This window comes from Mirounga angustirostris, unplaced genomic scaffold, assembly GCF_029215605.1.
Source record: "Mirounga angustirostris isolate CCGP_5_RB_7025 unplaced genomic scaffold, mMirAng1.0.hap1 SCAF_6, whole genome shotgun sequence".
NCBI classification, from domain to species: domain Eukaryota; kingdom Metazoa; phylum Chordata; class Mammalia; order Carnivora; family Phocidae; genus Mirounga; species Mirounga angustirostris.
In genome coordinates this window covers 78,815,741-78,833,582 of record NW_026991714.1, presented here as the reverse complement: position 1 = coordinate 78,833,582, position 17,842 = coordinate 78,815,741, and positions in this window count along the sequence as shown.

Below are 17,842 nucleotides of genomic sequence, written 5' to 3'. Positions count from 1 at the left end.
TATATCTGAGCAACCTATGGCCAAGTCAGGTTCACCTATAAAATTAACCATCACAAACAGGGTTGATAAAAATGGTAATAAGGGCCAGTTTGGTTTTTTCAAGAGTAAGTCAAATGAGATAACTCATGTAATTTTATTGTTGTATGTTAAATTTTATAAAAAGGCTACTTACTTTGATTAAAGTATGCAAGTACTCTATAAGATGGTTTCTTTATGGCAGATTCTAAGCTTGAGGCATGATGTCAACGTAACCAGCCAGGGAATGTGATGATTTCTGCCTTTCTGGTAAAATGTTCCATGTAGGTGAATGAATTATGCTAGATATAATTATAACAACTCATTATTTTCTGTGAACTAAATATAGATTCTGAAGTTTAACTGACATTTTGATAGATGTGTGGGAGAAAAGGGTGATATGTTTAAGAAGCTTTGATTCATTTATATCTATTTAATTGAGTACTATTGCATTATCAGTACACATTATAATGAAAGATCATCATCTTCCATTCTTTTAGAATATATTGTTGCTTCTACTACATGGTTATAACACATGTATTTATCCAGGTAATTTTTTTCCTCTGAAGAACTAAGAAAGCATTTATGAAAATATTTAAAATATAGTTAAAGGGGAAATACAAATCAATATTTTCTGTGATATGTGAAAAAAATTGTGTGGAGGTGGTCTGAATCCTACTATGTAATGTTTTAAAACAGAATGCAGTGAAATATGAGATGATTTTAAAAAATAGAAAAACTATAATGGCATAAAATGACATACAAGAAATAAAAAGTAAAATCAATAGTGCCAAAAGTTGGATCAATGATGAGGAGAATGGCATTGAGAAAATCTCACACATAGAGAGGAAAGTAAGAACAATGTGGAAGCCATTATGGAGAAGACATTAATGAAGGGTTACAGGCAATGAAAAGCTAACATACAGATATAAGTTTTCTTGAAGAAGAGGGAAGACCAGATTCACAATATAAAGAGCAATAGTAGAAATATAAATCTTCCTGGACTATAAGTTTGAAGGAGTTCATTGTATAAAATTAATCATCAACAGGTAGCACCTAGATTATAACTTAATAATTAATAAAGTATTTGGTTTCAAAAACTAACAGAATTATTGAGATATAGAGAAAATTCTGTTAAATGCAGAGGTTAAAAATAATAAAAGTATTTTTAGATTTCTTTACAAAAGTAGATGCTAGTAGACCTATTCTAAATCAAATAGATATGACCTGGGTAGACATATGGTATAGTAATATATGTATGGAAAAACATCTACCAGTAGAAAGTGGGGTGTTTCTCAGAAAGATAGGAGGACTAAAGAAGGGACTCATCCCCAAAATAAATCTAAAAATTTAAGATAATTCCAGTTATATTATCAACCTAATACTGATGGACCTTAAAAATACAGATTAAATTTATGCAAAAGAATAAACGTGAAAAAAAGTCAGGAAATTTCTGAAATTTTAGCTTAAATAATAGGTGATAAGCTCTATCACTTATTTAAAGTAGAAAACTAATTAATCAAAAGAGTATGTTCTTGGCTCATAATATGAAAATAGATCAATAAATAAAGTCAAGAAGCAGATTCAAGAATATACAAATTTTAGTCTACAGTAAGTCATCATGTTAGATTAAAAGGAAATGATAACTTTGTCAATATATTTCATTAATAGTCTTTAGTTATGCTATTTTAGAAAATACATCTCCAACACCAAAATAATATCCAGATAGACTGAATATTTATATGTAAAATATGAAGACATAGAAGTAGAAGTAAATATGTGAAGATTTTTAAATATTATGATAAAAAGGTCTTCTTGAGCATGATTGAAAAGCTAGAAATGAATAAATAAGATTATGACATTTATTACTAAATAAAACTGAAAGACAAGCTCCTGGTAAAAAGCATTTGTTACATGTGTCACAGATAAAAGCTAATAACCCCAATAAATCAAAAGATCATACAAATATGTAAGGAAAGAACAAGTGCCCAGTAGAAAAATAGGCAATTGGATAGATCTATCACAAAAGAAGAAATACAAGTGGTCAATAAACATAAAAAGGTATTTCCATAAACATGCATTGTAATAAATACAAAGAATGAGGTCATATTTTCAGCTTTCATGTTAGTATAAAATAAACATAATCTTAATGCATAAAGCTGGACATACATGAGCAAAGTATAATTTATTAATAAAGTTATCTTAGAGGGACAATATTTCATGTTGTTTCTTTTTCTTTCTTGCTTCCTTTATTATTTCTTTGTTCCTTAGGTTTGGGTCCATTTAATAAAAATTAAAGGCCTTACTTCAAGGTTTCTATGTAATGGGAATTGTAAAATATTGAATATTAACCAGCAAGTTTTCCAAGAAAACTTGAAAGAATATTTGACATTTGTGACCCAGTATTTCCTGTCCTGTCCTACTGTTAACTGAGGGTACTTGATTACACTCCTTATAGCCTTTAATAACAATTTATCTAATTTCAGTTTGGCCCCTCTTGACTAAGAAAATGTTACATTCACACTTAGCAATACTCTGCAAGCTTTGGAAATAATAGAAGAACAGTGGTATTGTCCCACTTCATCATAGGTCAGTGGTAGCACAATGTGAAAGGTCTGATACACATTTCCAATAAAAATATCAAAATCAAGTTTATATTTAATAACCCAAATCATCCCCAACATGCTGTTTTCAGTGATTCCTAGCCTGGATGATTCTGAAAGGCTCCCAATGATGTGCTAAGTGGCAGAGGTTAGCCCTCCGAGGTTAAAACATGAAAGCGGGTAAACCAACCATGTATAGCCTGTCGGAGGCATGCTACATCACGGCCAAGTTTTACTTAAAAGGACGGACAAATGGTAAGAAAAGGATGTTAGCAGTTCCTGCTGGATTATTTTCACATATACAATTCCCACCAAATTACAACATAAATTTATCACCTATCTTTGATTCCCTTAAGACTAAACATTGTAGGGAGCGATTGAGTGGCTCAGCATCATGATCCCAGGGTCCTGGGATCTAGCCCCGCATCGGGCTCCCTGCTCAGCCGAGATCCTGCTTCTCCCTCTCCCTCTGCTGCTCCCCCTGCATGTGCTCTCTTGCTCTCTCTCTCTGTCAAATAAATAAATAAAATCTTTAAAAAAAGACTGAACACTGTAAAAATCTGTAGATTGTTTACCATTTTTCTATATTCAAATACTGCCCAGTGTTTTAAGTTACAACTTATGAAAAACATGTATCAAAAAAAAATTAGATTAATTGTTCCCTTCAGAGATTTTCAAACTTTTGTTTCTTTAGCAAAATTTATCTCAAAGAGAGATTTGCCATATAATCCCATCTCTTCTCTGGAAACCCACAAGTTTCTCAGAAGAACTCGAACCAGCTCTCAATGATGTGAATACAATCTGTTGAGTCACAGATAAATACAATCTCTCCCTATCTCTCCACATGTTTTGGTGCTAGCTCTTTTTCTGGCTACTTCAGTACTACCTTGCATTTCGAAGTGAGTCTCGGTGAACTATATTTTAGACTGATTCAATTGATCCTGTTAAACGTATAATATTAAAATTTAACTATTTTTATTGAAAATAATTACATATGGCTATAACTTATTGAAATTCTTGGTCTCAGCACTAAAAATCTACAAATCTAAGGGTTCAGTTGGTTAAGCATCTGCCTTTAGCTCAGGTCATGATCCCAGGGTCCTGGCTTCAAGCCCCATGCTAAGCAGGGAGCCTGCTTCTGTCCCTCCACCCCCGACTCATGCTCTCTCTCTCTCTCTGAAATAAATAAATAAAGTCTTTTGAAAAATTTATAAATCTAAGTACTTAAGTGGAAATATTAATAAAAATGATGGATTAAAGTTAAATACATATTCCTCAAAAAAAATTAATTGAGATAATTCACTGGCTCTATCACCAAATCTCCCAAGCCCTAAGAGAGTTCGGGTTGAGGCTAAGCTTTCTACTCCCATTCAAAAATCACAGATTATTTGGTAAGAAAAATCGCTGCCTGAAGATGTCCACACCTTAATCTCTGGAATCTGTAAATGGTTTCATTACAGTGCAAGAGGGGATTTGTAGATGTAATTAAGTATGTGGATCTTAAAATTGAGAGATCATCCTGGATTATCCAGGTGGGCCGAATCTAATCACATGACCTCTTCAAAGCAAAGAACTTTCTCTAGCTGCACGCAAGACATATGTAACAGAAGGGAAGTCAGAGAGTTTTAAAGTGTGAGAGGAACTTGAAACACCATTGTAGGAAATATAGAAAGCTTAAAAAGGAATATGGGCATCTTCCATAAGCAAAGCCTGGCTGAAAGCCAGCAAGGAAATGGGACCTTGGTCCTACAACTGCCAGGACCTGAGTTCGGCCAACACCCAGAATGAGCTTGCAAATGAATTCTTCCCCAGAGTCTTCAGTAAGGAATGCCTGAGAGCACCTTGACTTCACCATTCAGAGACCCTAAGCAGGGAACCCAGTCCAACCCACCAAGACTCTTGACTTATATAAACTGTGAGATAATAAATTTGTTGTTTTAAGCCACCACATTTGTGATAATATGGCACCAACAGAAAAAAAATGCAAATTATCAAAGAGGCATTCCATCCTGGCAAGCAAGTCTCTGTGTATTTAATCTAAAGCCACTTATTTCGTCCTATCTTATTTTTACTGCAAAATAAGAAACAACTATTTACAATCTCAACTTGCTTTCTAAGAGTTTCATTTTTAAATAAGTCCCTTCGAATTCACTGATAAAGTGCATTTGAATTTTGTAAGCAAGATTTCATCCCACAGTTTCCGTCTCATACAAATATCTCATATGTCTGACCTTTCATCAAAATATAAAGCTTAACTTAAAGTAATAGTTACCTAGGGGATTTTACTATCAAAAATCATTTATGAATTTGGTAATTGTTCTTCCCTATTGAACAAAGAGAGCATGTGCGAAAAAGGTATGACTTCAATGGTGTAGAATACTTGATGCAGTTCATGGGCCTCTATCATGAAAAATAGCCACTACTTAATTAAGAACATTCTGGGGTGTCTGAGTGGCTCAGTCGGTTAAGCATCTGACTCTTGATTTTGGCTCAGGTCATGATCTCAGGGTCATGAGATTGAGTCAGGAGTTGTGCTCAGCGCTCAGTGGGGAGTCTGGGATTCTCTTCCTCTGCCCCTCCTCCTGCTTGTGCTTTCTCTTTAAATAAATAAATAAATAAAATCTTTAAAAAAAAAGAACATTCTTTCAGGTTTATATTCATTTTCGATATGTTTATGTTTTTATTACTAACCTTAGAAACACAGTATAAATTAAATATATATGCACAACTACAAAAATGTTAACTAAGTAAACTATACAATGTGAAATAATAACCTACCCACTGGAAATGATTTCTTGAGCATTTACTACATGGTCAACATTCTGCTAGGCACTGTCAAAGATATAAAAGGGATATAAGACATTATTTCTGGAGGCAGACTCATAGGTAGGGAAAACAAACTCCTACTTAGAAGGACAAAGATATGAGTCATTTATTTTATTTATTTGTTGAATGATTAACCAGGTACTTAAATCATTTATTCAGTAAACATTTATCACGTGCTTACTGTATGTTCGGCATTGTATAAACAGTAGGGTGACCACAAGCCTAAAGCCAAGTCCGTGCTCTCAAGAATCTCGCCAGGGAGTCAGATATTAATGAGAGGACTGCATGAAAGAGAAATAAATCAACAGACTTACATACAACATCATATAGGCGGTCCGGAGGTATCAGGGAATCAGGAGTCAAGAAGAGTTTTCCATAAGAGAAACCTCTGGAGGGAGTCCTTAAGGATGAGCTGAACTCTCTCTCTTAAGAGATCAGGGCATTCAAACCAAAAAGAGTTATTGCATTGAAAGGACCAGAGGCAAAGAGGAAATGAAACATTTGTGGCAGTCTGTACATGTTTTAGTGAGGAAAAACACACATCTGTGAGTGGGGATGGGAGAGATGACAAAGGGCTGATCCCAAAGGGCCCTTGTGGCATTCTAAGCAAGACAGGCTTTATCATGAAGGTGACAGGAAGCAATTAAAGAGGCTGCAGTAGGACATCATGAGGGCAGAACTGCAGTTTAGAAAGTTCACCCTGGTGGCAGAGGAAAAAAAGAGTTGGGGAGTGGCAAGATTTTTCATAGGGAGATCTGACTGGAAGTTGTATAAAAATCAGATAGCAGTGGTGTTATAAAATTATTGTGAAATGTAAGTACATGGATGCTGTCTGACAAATCCTATTAAATGAGGAAAAACAGATTGCTCTTTGATATTTAAATTATGAAAGTAACACATAGTGGAAGAATTTGATCAAAACCCACTAGCTTGAATAATAACTTGAGTATGACAAAATAATCACTCCTGAGTCTGCCAATAAGATGTAGAATTAGGCAGCCTGCCCTTACTAGCATGTTCAGCTTTGTTATGATATGAGTACATTATTAGAAATAATGTTATGAATACCCCTAATGGGAAAAAATAAATAACAAAAGAAGATATCCAAAGAGTGCAAGGGGGAAAAGAGGCATAAGTATTTTCTCATTGTGAATTTATTAATGGTCCATTCCACTCCTTAGTTCCTCTTTTTGTCTAACCAAGTCAGTTTCTCATGGTTTGCTGACTCTGATTACTGACAAGATAATGTCTCTGAGCCTTCAAAATGGAAAACTAGAGTCTTCAATGTGGTGAAGAACTTGAGATATTACCAGTAAATCTTTTCCTTCATGCAATTTCACATCCTTCTTCAAATGACTAAATTCAAGAAATGTTGAGATAGTAGAATCAAAAGGACTTCATACTTAGCAGGAGGGAAGTGTGTGGATAACAAGGATAGGAGTAAAAGAGGAAAGTTATGAATGATTTCCCGCATTCTAGCTTGAGCTACTGGTGGGTAATGCTGCTATTCAATAAGGTGGACTAGAATCAGGTCTTGACTTGGATACAGAGGGAGAGGAAGATTGTGGATCATAAATTTAAAATATGCACATGTGAGGTGCCCCCTCTGTTTTGCAGCTGGAGATTTCTGGTATAAATTGGAAAGTTAGGTATAAAACTTAAAAGCTGATGACTGAAACATGAATTTTGGAGAGATCATTGTATGGCTGAAACCAAAAGAGTGGGTAAACTCACCCAGCAAAGGGAAAAGGATCAATTCAGGTAAGTGAAGAATTTGAGAGGAGATGGAGAATCAGGGGGTATAAGCAATAAGATTGCTGTAAAGAGGAGAATAAACAGGAAGTGCAGTTTAGGTGAAAGTGATCAGGAATTAACCAAAGCACTAGGTTTGGATTAAGGTATGTATTCCTTGTAGAGTAGACAGGGTTCAATTCAGGTTATATATCAGAATTTAAGCATCATCAATATTTGTTCTGGAAGAATACTTGATAGAGGAGGGACATAATTAGAGTAATGTTGCAGATTTGAGAAAAAGAATGGCTTGTTCTTACCGTAATATGTCAGTGGTCATAAGGATTCGGACATAAGTAATAGTACCAAAACATCCTAAACAAAGGAATAACAATTCTTTTTTTTTTTTTTAAGATTTTATTTACTTATTTAAGAGAGAGAGAGAGTGAGGGAGAGAGAGCACATGAGAGGGGGGAGGGTCAGAGGGAGAAGCAGACTCCCTGCCGAGCAGGGAGCCCGATGCAGGACTCTATCCTGGGACTCCAGGATCATGACCTGAGCCGAAGGCAGTTGCTTAACCAACTGAGCCACCCAGATGCCCAAAGGAATAACAATTCTTAAGCTAATTTCACCTCCTATTTAATTTCCACTTTCTCATATTTTGTTTCTTTTGCTTCACTGGAGAAAGAAGAAAACTAACATTTTTAAGTGTCCCGGCATGCTAGCATTTGCTCTAACCTAACACTGAGATCTAATTTAAACCATATGACAGCCTGGGAGGAGAATGGCACTGCCAATATCACAGAACAAAAACTCAGTCTCAGTGAATTTAAATTGCTTGGGTCATCAAACCAATTCAGTGACAAAACTTGCATCTGATCCAACTGAACCCAATTCCCAAGCCCAGGCTCTTACTGCTACACCTGCTCCCTCTTCTTCAGCTGCTCCACCTCCCACAAAATTTATCTGGAATTGTCATCACCTCTCTCTTCCATCTCTTCCGATCTTTCTACCTTAAGGTTTACCTGAATTCTGCTTTGTTTGGGAATTCCTGCTGAGGACTTTATCTCTAAAGTATTTTTCCATTCTCAGAATTCACATAGAATATTTTTCAAAATGTTTTCTGAGAACACTGGTTTCCCAAAACTCTACAAAATTGGGTTCTGCAATCAAATAAATTAGAAATCCTGCAAGTTAAATCTATTCAGAGAGCAACCTAGTATTTTTTAAATCTTTTTTAATATGGAAAGAGTACCTTCCAGGCACTCCTATGGTTATATAGCATCAACCCAAGTCAACTGCTCATATATTATTTTATCTTTGTTCTGGTAAGTCATATTATAAAATAAATTGTAATCTTGAATGTCATGACCAAGCAGAGATTACTTTGCATGTTTAATTATGTGAGAAGTAATTAAAATATGTTAATTGATTTATTTGTGAGAAAATATATATAGACTATTCTTTCTGTCTAAAACAGTAAGGAAAAAAAATTCTGGAGATTTAGAAGGTGGAAGGGGTTTGACAAGAAAAAAAATGTCTTTTCTGCAAGTTTGCGTCTATCTTTTGAAAATTTTGTCACATTAAAACTGAGTAAACAGGTTTCTCTTATGATTCAAATGGAGAAGGGTACAAAAGACATTCACTCATGTGGTAACACCAAGAAAAATCCAGATAAAATAAAAAAACATTCTTATGAATAGGACTGTCAAAAGCAGTGGACACACACACAAAAACAATTCTTGATAAACTGGTTTCCAGAGAGAAGAGACTTTCATAGGTAATCAGCAACTTAAGGCAACCTTAGTGGGCAAACATGATGTCAGGTAAAAGGGAAGCCTTGCAAAAGACAAAGAGACAGATGAGCCACTGGCAAAGGAAAGAACAGGCAGTAATGGATTAGAGTCTGAAAGACTCCTAAATGCAATTTTTTTTGTACAGCATTACAATTATTCTCCCCTACAACCATGCCTGGATTTTGCTGAGGAAAAAAGCAAGTAACTTGAGATTGTAAAGCAAAATGAACTCACAGAGTTTAGTGTCTTTAAAGCTGCTGCCAGGCCCCAAGAAAATAAAAATTTGGCAAAAATCTGTCAGATCATCCTCTCCCTTTATCTGGCACACATAAGAAAAAAAAATCACATTCTTTGGAAAAAATAAAAGCAAGGTAGTAGTCTACTTCAAACTCCACTATTTTATATACAAAGTACTATATGCTATCAAATATGATGAAGTATGCAAAGAACACAAATATGCTAAAATAAAAAAAGAATGCACACAAAAAATTGCAAAACCAAACAACAAGTAACCTAGACACAGTAATATCTTCCATTATCATTTTCTATAACATGACCTTGACCCTCTTCCCATCCAAAGGTAGAATCTCTGCCCTTTCCCTTGAATGTTGGCAAGCCAGTGACTCATGTTTAATGGAATGTGATGGCAGTGATGCTGCATGACTTCCAAAGGTGGGACAGAAAAGGCAGGAACTTCTGTCATGTTGCCTGAGACACTCATCTTTGGAACTCAAAGTCACTAAAGAAACAGTCTCACTACGCTGGGGCTTCTGTAGTGTCAGAAGTCCAAGCTTCCTAGAAAGTCCACATACTGGCATTTCATCAGCAACCCTGGTGCCTGGGATATATCCCAAGCCCAGTGTAATAAATAGTCTGAATCCAACCTTTAGCTAACAAGTCACAGCAATATTTGAGTCTTCACAGATGAAAAGCCAGTCCCAGGGGAGCAGATACAAGGTTCCTGACTTGATTTTCTCAAATTACTAACCCCCAGAATCCATAATCATAATAAAATGATAGTTTTAAACCATTTACAATTTTAGGATAATTTGTTACACAGTAATAACAATTGAAACAGCTGCTATACATCACATGGGACACAGATTTCACTGGCTCCTAGAACTGAAAACGATAATTGTCAAATAAGCAACACAAATTCCAGAAATTTCTATAATATATCATTTACAATGTCTGGTTTTTACCCCCAAGTCACAAGATATGGAAAAGGGAGGCAAATGTGAACCACATATAGGTAAGAAAAGCATTGGAATAGGAATAGACATTGAATAGTTTCAGATGATGGATTTAGTTGCCAAAATTTTCAAAGCAGCCATTATTAGTATAAATTAAAGGAAAATATGTTTGGTATTCAAACAATGCCAAAAGAAAAATGAAAATATTTTGTAAAACATCAAAATGGATATTCAAGGACTTGAAAATATAGTATCTGAAATAAGAAATTCACTAGACAAGCTGAAGAGCAGACTTGAGATGGGAGAATAAAGAATCAATGAACTTGAAGACAGATCAGTAGGAATGATCTATTTCCTCTCCCAACCTGCCCACCCCCCCAAAAAAAAAACAGACAGAAAATAAGACTGAATGAAGAAGAATAAAGCTTAAAAGATCTGCAGTACAATATCAAGTGGTCCAACTCATATGGCACTGGTTGGGTATACAATGCTACTTTGATTAACTATTTGGAAGTTTCTTACAAAATACACCTACTTATCTACCTGCAAGTCAGCGCTTACATATTAACCCAAAAGAAATTTAAACATATGCCCATAAAAAGATTTGCACAAGAATGTGCTTTGCAGCTATATTCATAACAAAATAATTGAAACTACAAATCTCCATCAATGGAATTGATAAATTGTGGTGTATTTATAGAATAAACTACTTAGATGTAAAAAAAAAATGAATTAATGATTCGTGCAAGATGATAGGCAAATCTCATAATCATTGTATTGAATAAAGGAATCTCCATATAAAAATGAATGTATTATGTAATTCCACCTATGAAGTTCTAGATAGCAGAAGTCTACATGGGTAAAAATTAGGATAACTATTGGCTCTCAAGGTGAAAAGGGTTGTTTAGAATGAAGCACAGGGGATTTCTGTGGTGATAACAATGCTCTATATCTTGAAAAGAGTAAGGATAAAACAAGTGTAATTATTTGCTAAATTCATCAAATTATACACTTATGATCTCTGCATTTTATTCTATAATTTTGTTGATTTTTTAATTCCAGAAATTAATGAACATTTGTCTATATTTCTTTTTGTTTATTTCTTCTTAGGAAAATTAAATTGAATGAATTGTTTTTTGGTTCCATAATTCACTTTCTTTAATTATTAAAACATTGAGATTGGAAACAGTATAGGAAATCGGAGTACTTTTGAATAATCTCATTATTAGTGAATCATTTTTTGTATTTGGCAAAATCTAAGTTGGAGACATTTTTATAGTTAATGTGCTTCACAAATCTTCAGTTTAAATAAGGAGGTAAACGGTCTCTGCTTGATAATGGTGTAATAGTCTATTTTAAGCCACTAATGTATTTGAAGGTAATGAAAGTAAATTTTCTTAAATAAAATCTGTATTTCTGTTTTCTATTAATTCAGATTATTGCATTAGTTCCATAGCTCAAGTTAACAAGGTAATGCTTTTTTGATTGGTATAACAAAGATTTATTATATTATATATAATAATATATATATTATTATATTTTAATTCCTACCACATTTCACTACCTCGAACCTCTTTTAGACATGTTACATAGATCTAAATAAGTAGGCACTTGTCTTAATGCTGTTTCATTTGCCGATTCTTACATAACACAAAGTTAGGGTCTGAATAAAAAGTGGAGGTAACACTAAATGTAAGATGACCAAAGATGTTGGTAATTTGAAGTACATGGATAGGGATCCATGTACTATGAAAATGTAGCCCTCAACAATATTTTCTTTTCCACTCTCTTTCACTTTTAACTTGGAGATAACTTTTTTTAAAAAGAAAGAAACTCGAGGCCCCTGGGTGGCACAGTCAGTTAAGCATGCAACTCTTAATTTTGGTTCAGGTCATGATCTCGGGGTCTTGAGATCAAGCCCCACGTGGGGGCTCCAAGCTCAGCAAGGCATCCGCTAGAGTCTCTCTCTCTCTCTCCCTCTGCCCTGTCCCCTGCATGAGGGCGCTCTCTCTCTCAAATAAATAAATAAATCTTAAAAAAAAAAAAAAAGAAAGAAACTCAACTTAAAATTAGTTCTAGATACATCTAACTCATGAGATTTGGGTAATGATTTTATTATGTGCTATTTTCTTTTAGTTATGAAAAAGATGGTAAATATCTTTATCATGTCCAGACAGGTTGAAAACATAGAACTGCCTGTCACTTAATGCAGTTAAGGGGGAAAAAGTTCAGTTTTCTGAAACCTGAAAAGATTTTTTTGTTGAAAAGATTTTTGGGATACCTGGGTGGTTCAGTCGCTTAAGCATCTGCCTTCAGCTCAGGTCATGATCCCAGGGTCTTTGGGCTCCCTGCTTAGTGGGGAGCCTGCTTCTCGCTCTCCCTCTGCTGCTGCCCCTGCTTGTGCTCTCTCTCTGACAAATAAATAAAATCTTTAAAAAAAAAGATTTTAACATTATAACTTTATAGAATGCATGAGAAATACTATATATAATACTCCTTACAAAGAAAATGCTTGTATATATATATGTAACTACATATATATAAAATTTTTCATTCTTATTACTTTCACTGTTAGTGCCCATCCAGAGAAGGACACAGTACAGAGGGTCCCACACCTTCTCATTTCACGGCCCCCTGAGCATCTCAGAAGCCCTAAAGCAAAGGAAGCATCTGTTTCTTAAGTAGATGGCACTAAACAACTTAATAATACTTATGTCATAACAATTTAGTATTTTAAAATATAATACAGATGAGGGACGCCTGGGTGGCTCAGTCGGTTAAGCATCTGTCTTTGGTTCAGGTTGTGATCCTGGGGTCCTGGGATCAAGCCCTACCTCGGGCTCCCTGCTCGGCGGGAAGTCTGCTTCTCCCTCTCCCTCTGTCCCCCGCCCCCTGCCCCTGCTCGTGCTTGCTCTCTTGCTCTCAAATAAATAAAATCTTTAAAAATATATATAGTACAGATGAATTAAACACAAAATAGTATTTTACTTTCACTCTGAAAAAAATCCCAATTACTGAAATATGAGATGTGGGCATTCATAACTTCTCAAACCTCAGAATCAGACTGTACAACATTGTCCCCATTTCCTAGTCCACATCAATTTGTGCATGGCCCTTGTTATTCATCAGAGCAACTGCCAAAATTCAGCTTTGTAAAGATATATTCTAACCAAAAGAATGTTTCATGGTCTAATGTTGAAATTTTGAACTAGCTCAATCTAGTAGCTTACAGAGTGTTCAACATGGCTGGTATCACTGTGATTCTTTATAATTTAAAAAGGTTCCACGGTGCCCCGTGAATTTGCCATGATGCCCCTCGGCACTTTGTCACACAGTTTGGGGGAATGTGCATATCCAATAAAAATAAAATAATTGAAACTTCTGATTATAAAGTACAAATTGAAGGAACATTCTCTGGAATTAGTATGAGAAAATCTGTAACATATGAACAAGTATTAGACTGAGAAATTAGTAATTAATGAGTTAGTAATTGCCCTAAAGGGAGAATGAATAAAATATAGATTTTTTACTTTCATGAGACTTAGAGCAATTAGAAGAACTGCAAACCAGAAACAAGGTTGCCACACTGAAAAAAGTGTTTTAGAAACACAGAATGTTACTTTAAGATTTTGCCACATAATACAAGTGTTTGACAAGCAATAATCCTGAAAACTCCATGACTTACTCCCACATTTTGAAAAGAAATTTTAATGATTCTCTGAACTACCTTCAGCTCAGGAAATAGATTTAGTACCCTTTAAGATAGTTCCCTTACAGATATATACAACAAGATTATAAAATACGATTGGCAGATGATTGGGAAATGTCATCAATTTTTTATAAATGCTTTCAGAGAAAAAATATATAGTTTATATAAAAATGAATAGGATATTTTCTTAGAGTGGAAATGATAACAAATGCACTTTGTACTGATCCTATAATGTAAAATTGTGATTATAGAAATAAATACATCAGAGCACAAGTATTCTCCAGCATGAGCTTGACTGTGCCTTAGGAATTTGTAGCCTATGACTTAGACCAAGCGAAGACTACAGCAGTCCACAATCCTTCACTGACAATTCTAAAACAGAAAGGCTCTGGGGAAATTTCTTTATAAATTTGGTGCTAAAACTTGTTCAGGAAGGAATTTGTGTCAACAGTCAATATGGAATAACAAATACCAAGTTACCTTCCTGCCTAAAACAAACCAAAAGTTCTAACCAGAGTTGTTCTACCTTTTTTTCTTTGAAGCCTGTTCATTGTTGGGTTATATCTTTTTTTTTAACATTCCATTACAATCTGACAACAATCTTTCATTGGTTTACTTACTTACATATTAAAATTGACAAAAAATCACCATCATTCATCTAAATTTCTTGAAACACTGATGCCATTTTGAGAAATACATTCCCGTGATTCTATGTGCCAATTAATTCTTCTCAGATTTCTGCAATAGTCCATTCAGAATCAAAAGATGGTCAACTCCCTCATGATATCATCCTTACTGGCTTCTGGCTATTGATAATGAAGCAATGTTCCTAATGGTGACATCACGGATTTGAAATTCCACAATATGTGTTCTACCACATGCATTATGGAGGTCAATAAGTGATTATTTTTTGGCCCATGGAACCCTCCTAGCAGCAATTTACTATGTACTGTGTGTAAGACCCCATATTAGGGATGAGGGATAAAATGGTGAAAAGAACATAAGGGGTCTCCTTTAGAACTTACAAGCTATCCCAAGGAAAAAAAAGAACAAACAAGTAAATAATCAAATGCACGTAATCAGAGCTTATAAATGTGGAGTCTGGGGTCAAAGAAGGGTGCCCTGAGGAGGTGACATTCAGCTGAATACAGAAAGATGAGTCATACATAGCTTAACAAAAAAAGGAGAGAAAAATGAAAAGTAATGGAATCAGGCATGACAAAATTAAGTAAAAATTATGACTGTTTTGAGAGCTTTTAATTGAGTTGAAATATTATTTTAGCTTTACTTTAATTACTATATAAGTACTTGTAGGTAGGATTGTCAATCCCAGAGTAAAAACAATGAAAAGAGGGGGGAGGGGAAAGATGGTGGAGGAGTACGGGACCTTATTTCAACTGGTCCCCGGAATTGAGCTGGATAACTACCAGACCACTCTGAGCACCCGCGAAACCAGCCTGAGATGTAAGAAGATCTGGATCTCTACAAACAGAACATCGCAGGCAGTTGGTTTTGAGGTACGACGCAGAAAGCCGTGATCCTGCAGGCAGATATGGGGGATAAACGGCAGCGGGAGGGTGCCTGGATGTGGGGATCCTACACCGCCAGTGAGTGACAGCCTCGCGCGCTGCGGACGAGGCACAGACTCACAGGCCGGTAGCGTTCGGAAAGGACTTTAGGGCAGCCCCCGGGGTGGAGGACAAGACCGGTGGGGTCGCCCGCGCACACGAACTGCAGCCTCCGAGCCAGAAACCCGGTGCGCCAGGGTCCTGCCGGTGAACTGCAACCCCCGGGGGTGGAAACCCCAAGTGGCGGAGTCACGCGCGAATTGGGAGCGGCTGGCGGTTTTAGAAGCACAAAGGGCAGAGACCTGCCCCGACCTGGAGGCAGGACTGGGAGCGCCGCGGAGGGACGCACAACCCAGGCCACTGCAGTTTATAGCAGCACGGACAGAAACGGAGACAGTGTGGCCTGCAGAGCTCACTGAAGAACAGACTGAGATCTCTCTGCCCTGAGGCACAAGGCTGGAAACGGTCTCTTCTGCTCTGACTCGCGGAAGAGACGTGGAAAGCCGCCAGGGAAAGGTGTCAGAGAACAAAAGCCCCAAAGACTGATTCCCACTGAGCCCATCCCCCGCCACAGGGGTGCAGGGCAACTCGGCCCAAACAGGGTTGCCTGAGTAACAGCACGACAGGCCCTTCCCGCAGAAGACAGGCTGGGAAAACAAGAGGCCAGCAACCCTAAGGTCCCAAGAAAACAAGTGCATCTTGCGTGGGTTCTGGTCAATAATTTCGACTCTCTACATTCCCTCAAACACCCATCAAGAGAATGACTAGGAGGAGGAGCCCCCAAAACAGAAAAGACTCAGAAATTATGACTTATGCTGCAGATTTACAAATGGATGCAGACATAACCAAGATGTCAGAGATGGAATTCAGGCTAGCAATTGTGAAGACAATGGCTAGAATGGAGAAATCAATTAATGGCAACATAGAGTCTCTAAGGGCAGAAATGAAAGCTGAATTGGCAAAACTTAAAAATGCTATCAATGAGATCCAATCAAATCTAGATAATCTAACAGCTAGGGTAACTGAGACAGAAGAGAGAATAAGTGATCTGGAAGACAGTATAATATATAAAAAGGGAAAAGAGGAGGCCAGGGAAAAACAACTCAGAATCCATGAAAATAGAATCAGAGAAATAAGTGACACCATGAGGCATTCCAATGTCAGAATAATTGGAATCCCGGAGGGAGTGGAGAGAGAGAGAGGGCTAGAAGATGTATTTGAGCAAATCGTAGCTGAGAACTTCCCTAATCTGGGGAATGAAACAAACATTCGAGTCCTAGAGGCAGAGAGGACCCCTCCTAAGATCAAGGAAAACAAGCCAACACCCCGGCATATAATAGTAAAACTTGCAAATCTTAGAACCAAGGAAACCATCTTAAGGGCAGTTAGGGGGAAGAGATTCCTTACATACAGAGGGAGGAACATCAGAATAACGTCAGACCTATCCACAGAGACCTGGCAAGCCAGAAAGGCCTGGCAAGACATATTCAGAGTACTAAATGAGAAGAACATGCAGCCAAGAATACTTTATCCGGCAAGGCTTTCATTTAGAATGGATGGAGAGATGCAGAGCTTCCACGACCAGCAGAAGTTGAAAGAAGCCGGCCCTGCAAGAAATATTAAGGGGGGGTTCTATAAAAGGAGAAAGACCCCAAGAGTGATCTACAACAGCAATTTACAGGGACAATCTATAAAAACAACATCTTCACAGGCAACATGATGACAATTAATTCACATCTTTCAATAATCACTCTCAAAATGAATGGCCTAAATGCTCCCATAAAATGGCACAGGGTTGCAGATTGGATAAAAAGACAGGACCCATCCATATGCTGTCTACAAGAGACTCATTTTGAACCTAAAGATACATCCAGACTGAAAGTGAAGGGATGGAGATCCATCTTCCATGCCAGCGGACCTCAAAAGAAAACTGGGGTAGCAATTCTTGTATCTGACAAATTAGATTTTAAACTAAAGTCTGTAATAAGAGACACAGAAGGACACTGTATCATTCTTAAAGGGTCTATCCAACAAGAAGATCTAACAATTGTAAATATCTATGCCCCCAACATGGGAGCAGCCATCTACATAAGCCAACTGTTAACCAAAATAAAGAGTCATATTGATAACAATACATTAATTGTAGGAGACCTCAATACTCCACTCTCAGCAATGGACAGATCATCTAAGCAGAAAATCAACAAGGAAACAAGAGCTTTGAATGATACATTGGACCAGATGGACCTCATAGATATTTACAGAACATTCCACCCTAAAACAACAGAATACTCATTCTTCTCGAGCGCACATGGAACTTTCTCCAGAATAGACCATATACTGGGTCACAAATCAGGTCTCAACCGATACCAAAAGGTTGAGATGATTCCCTGCATATTCTCAG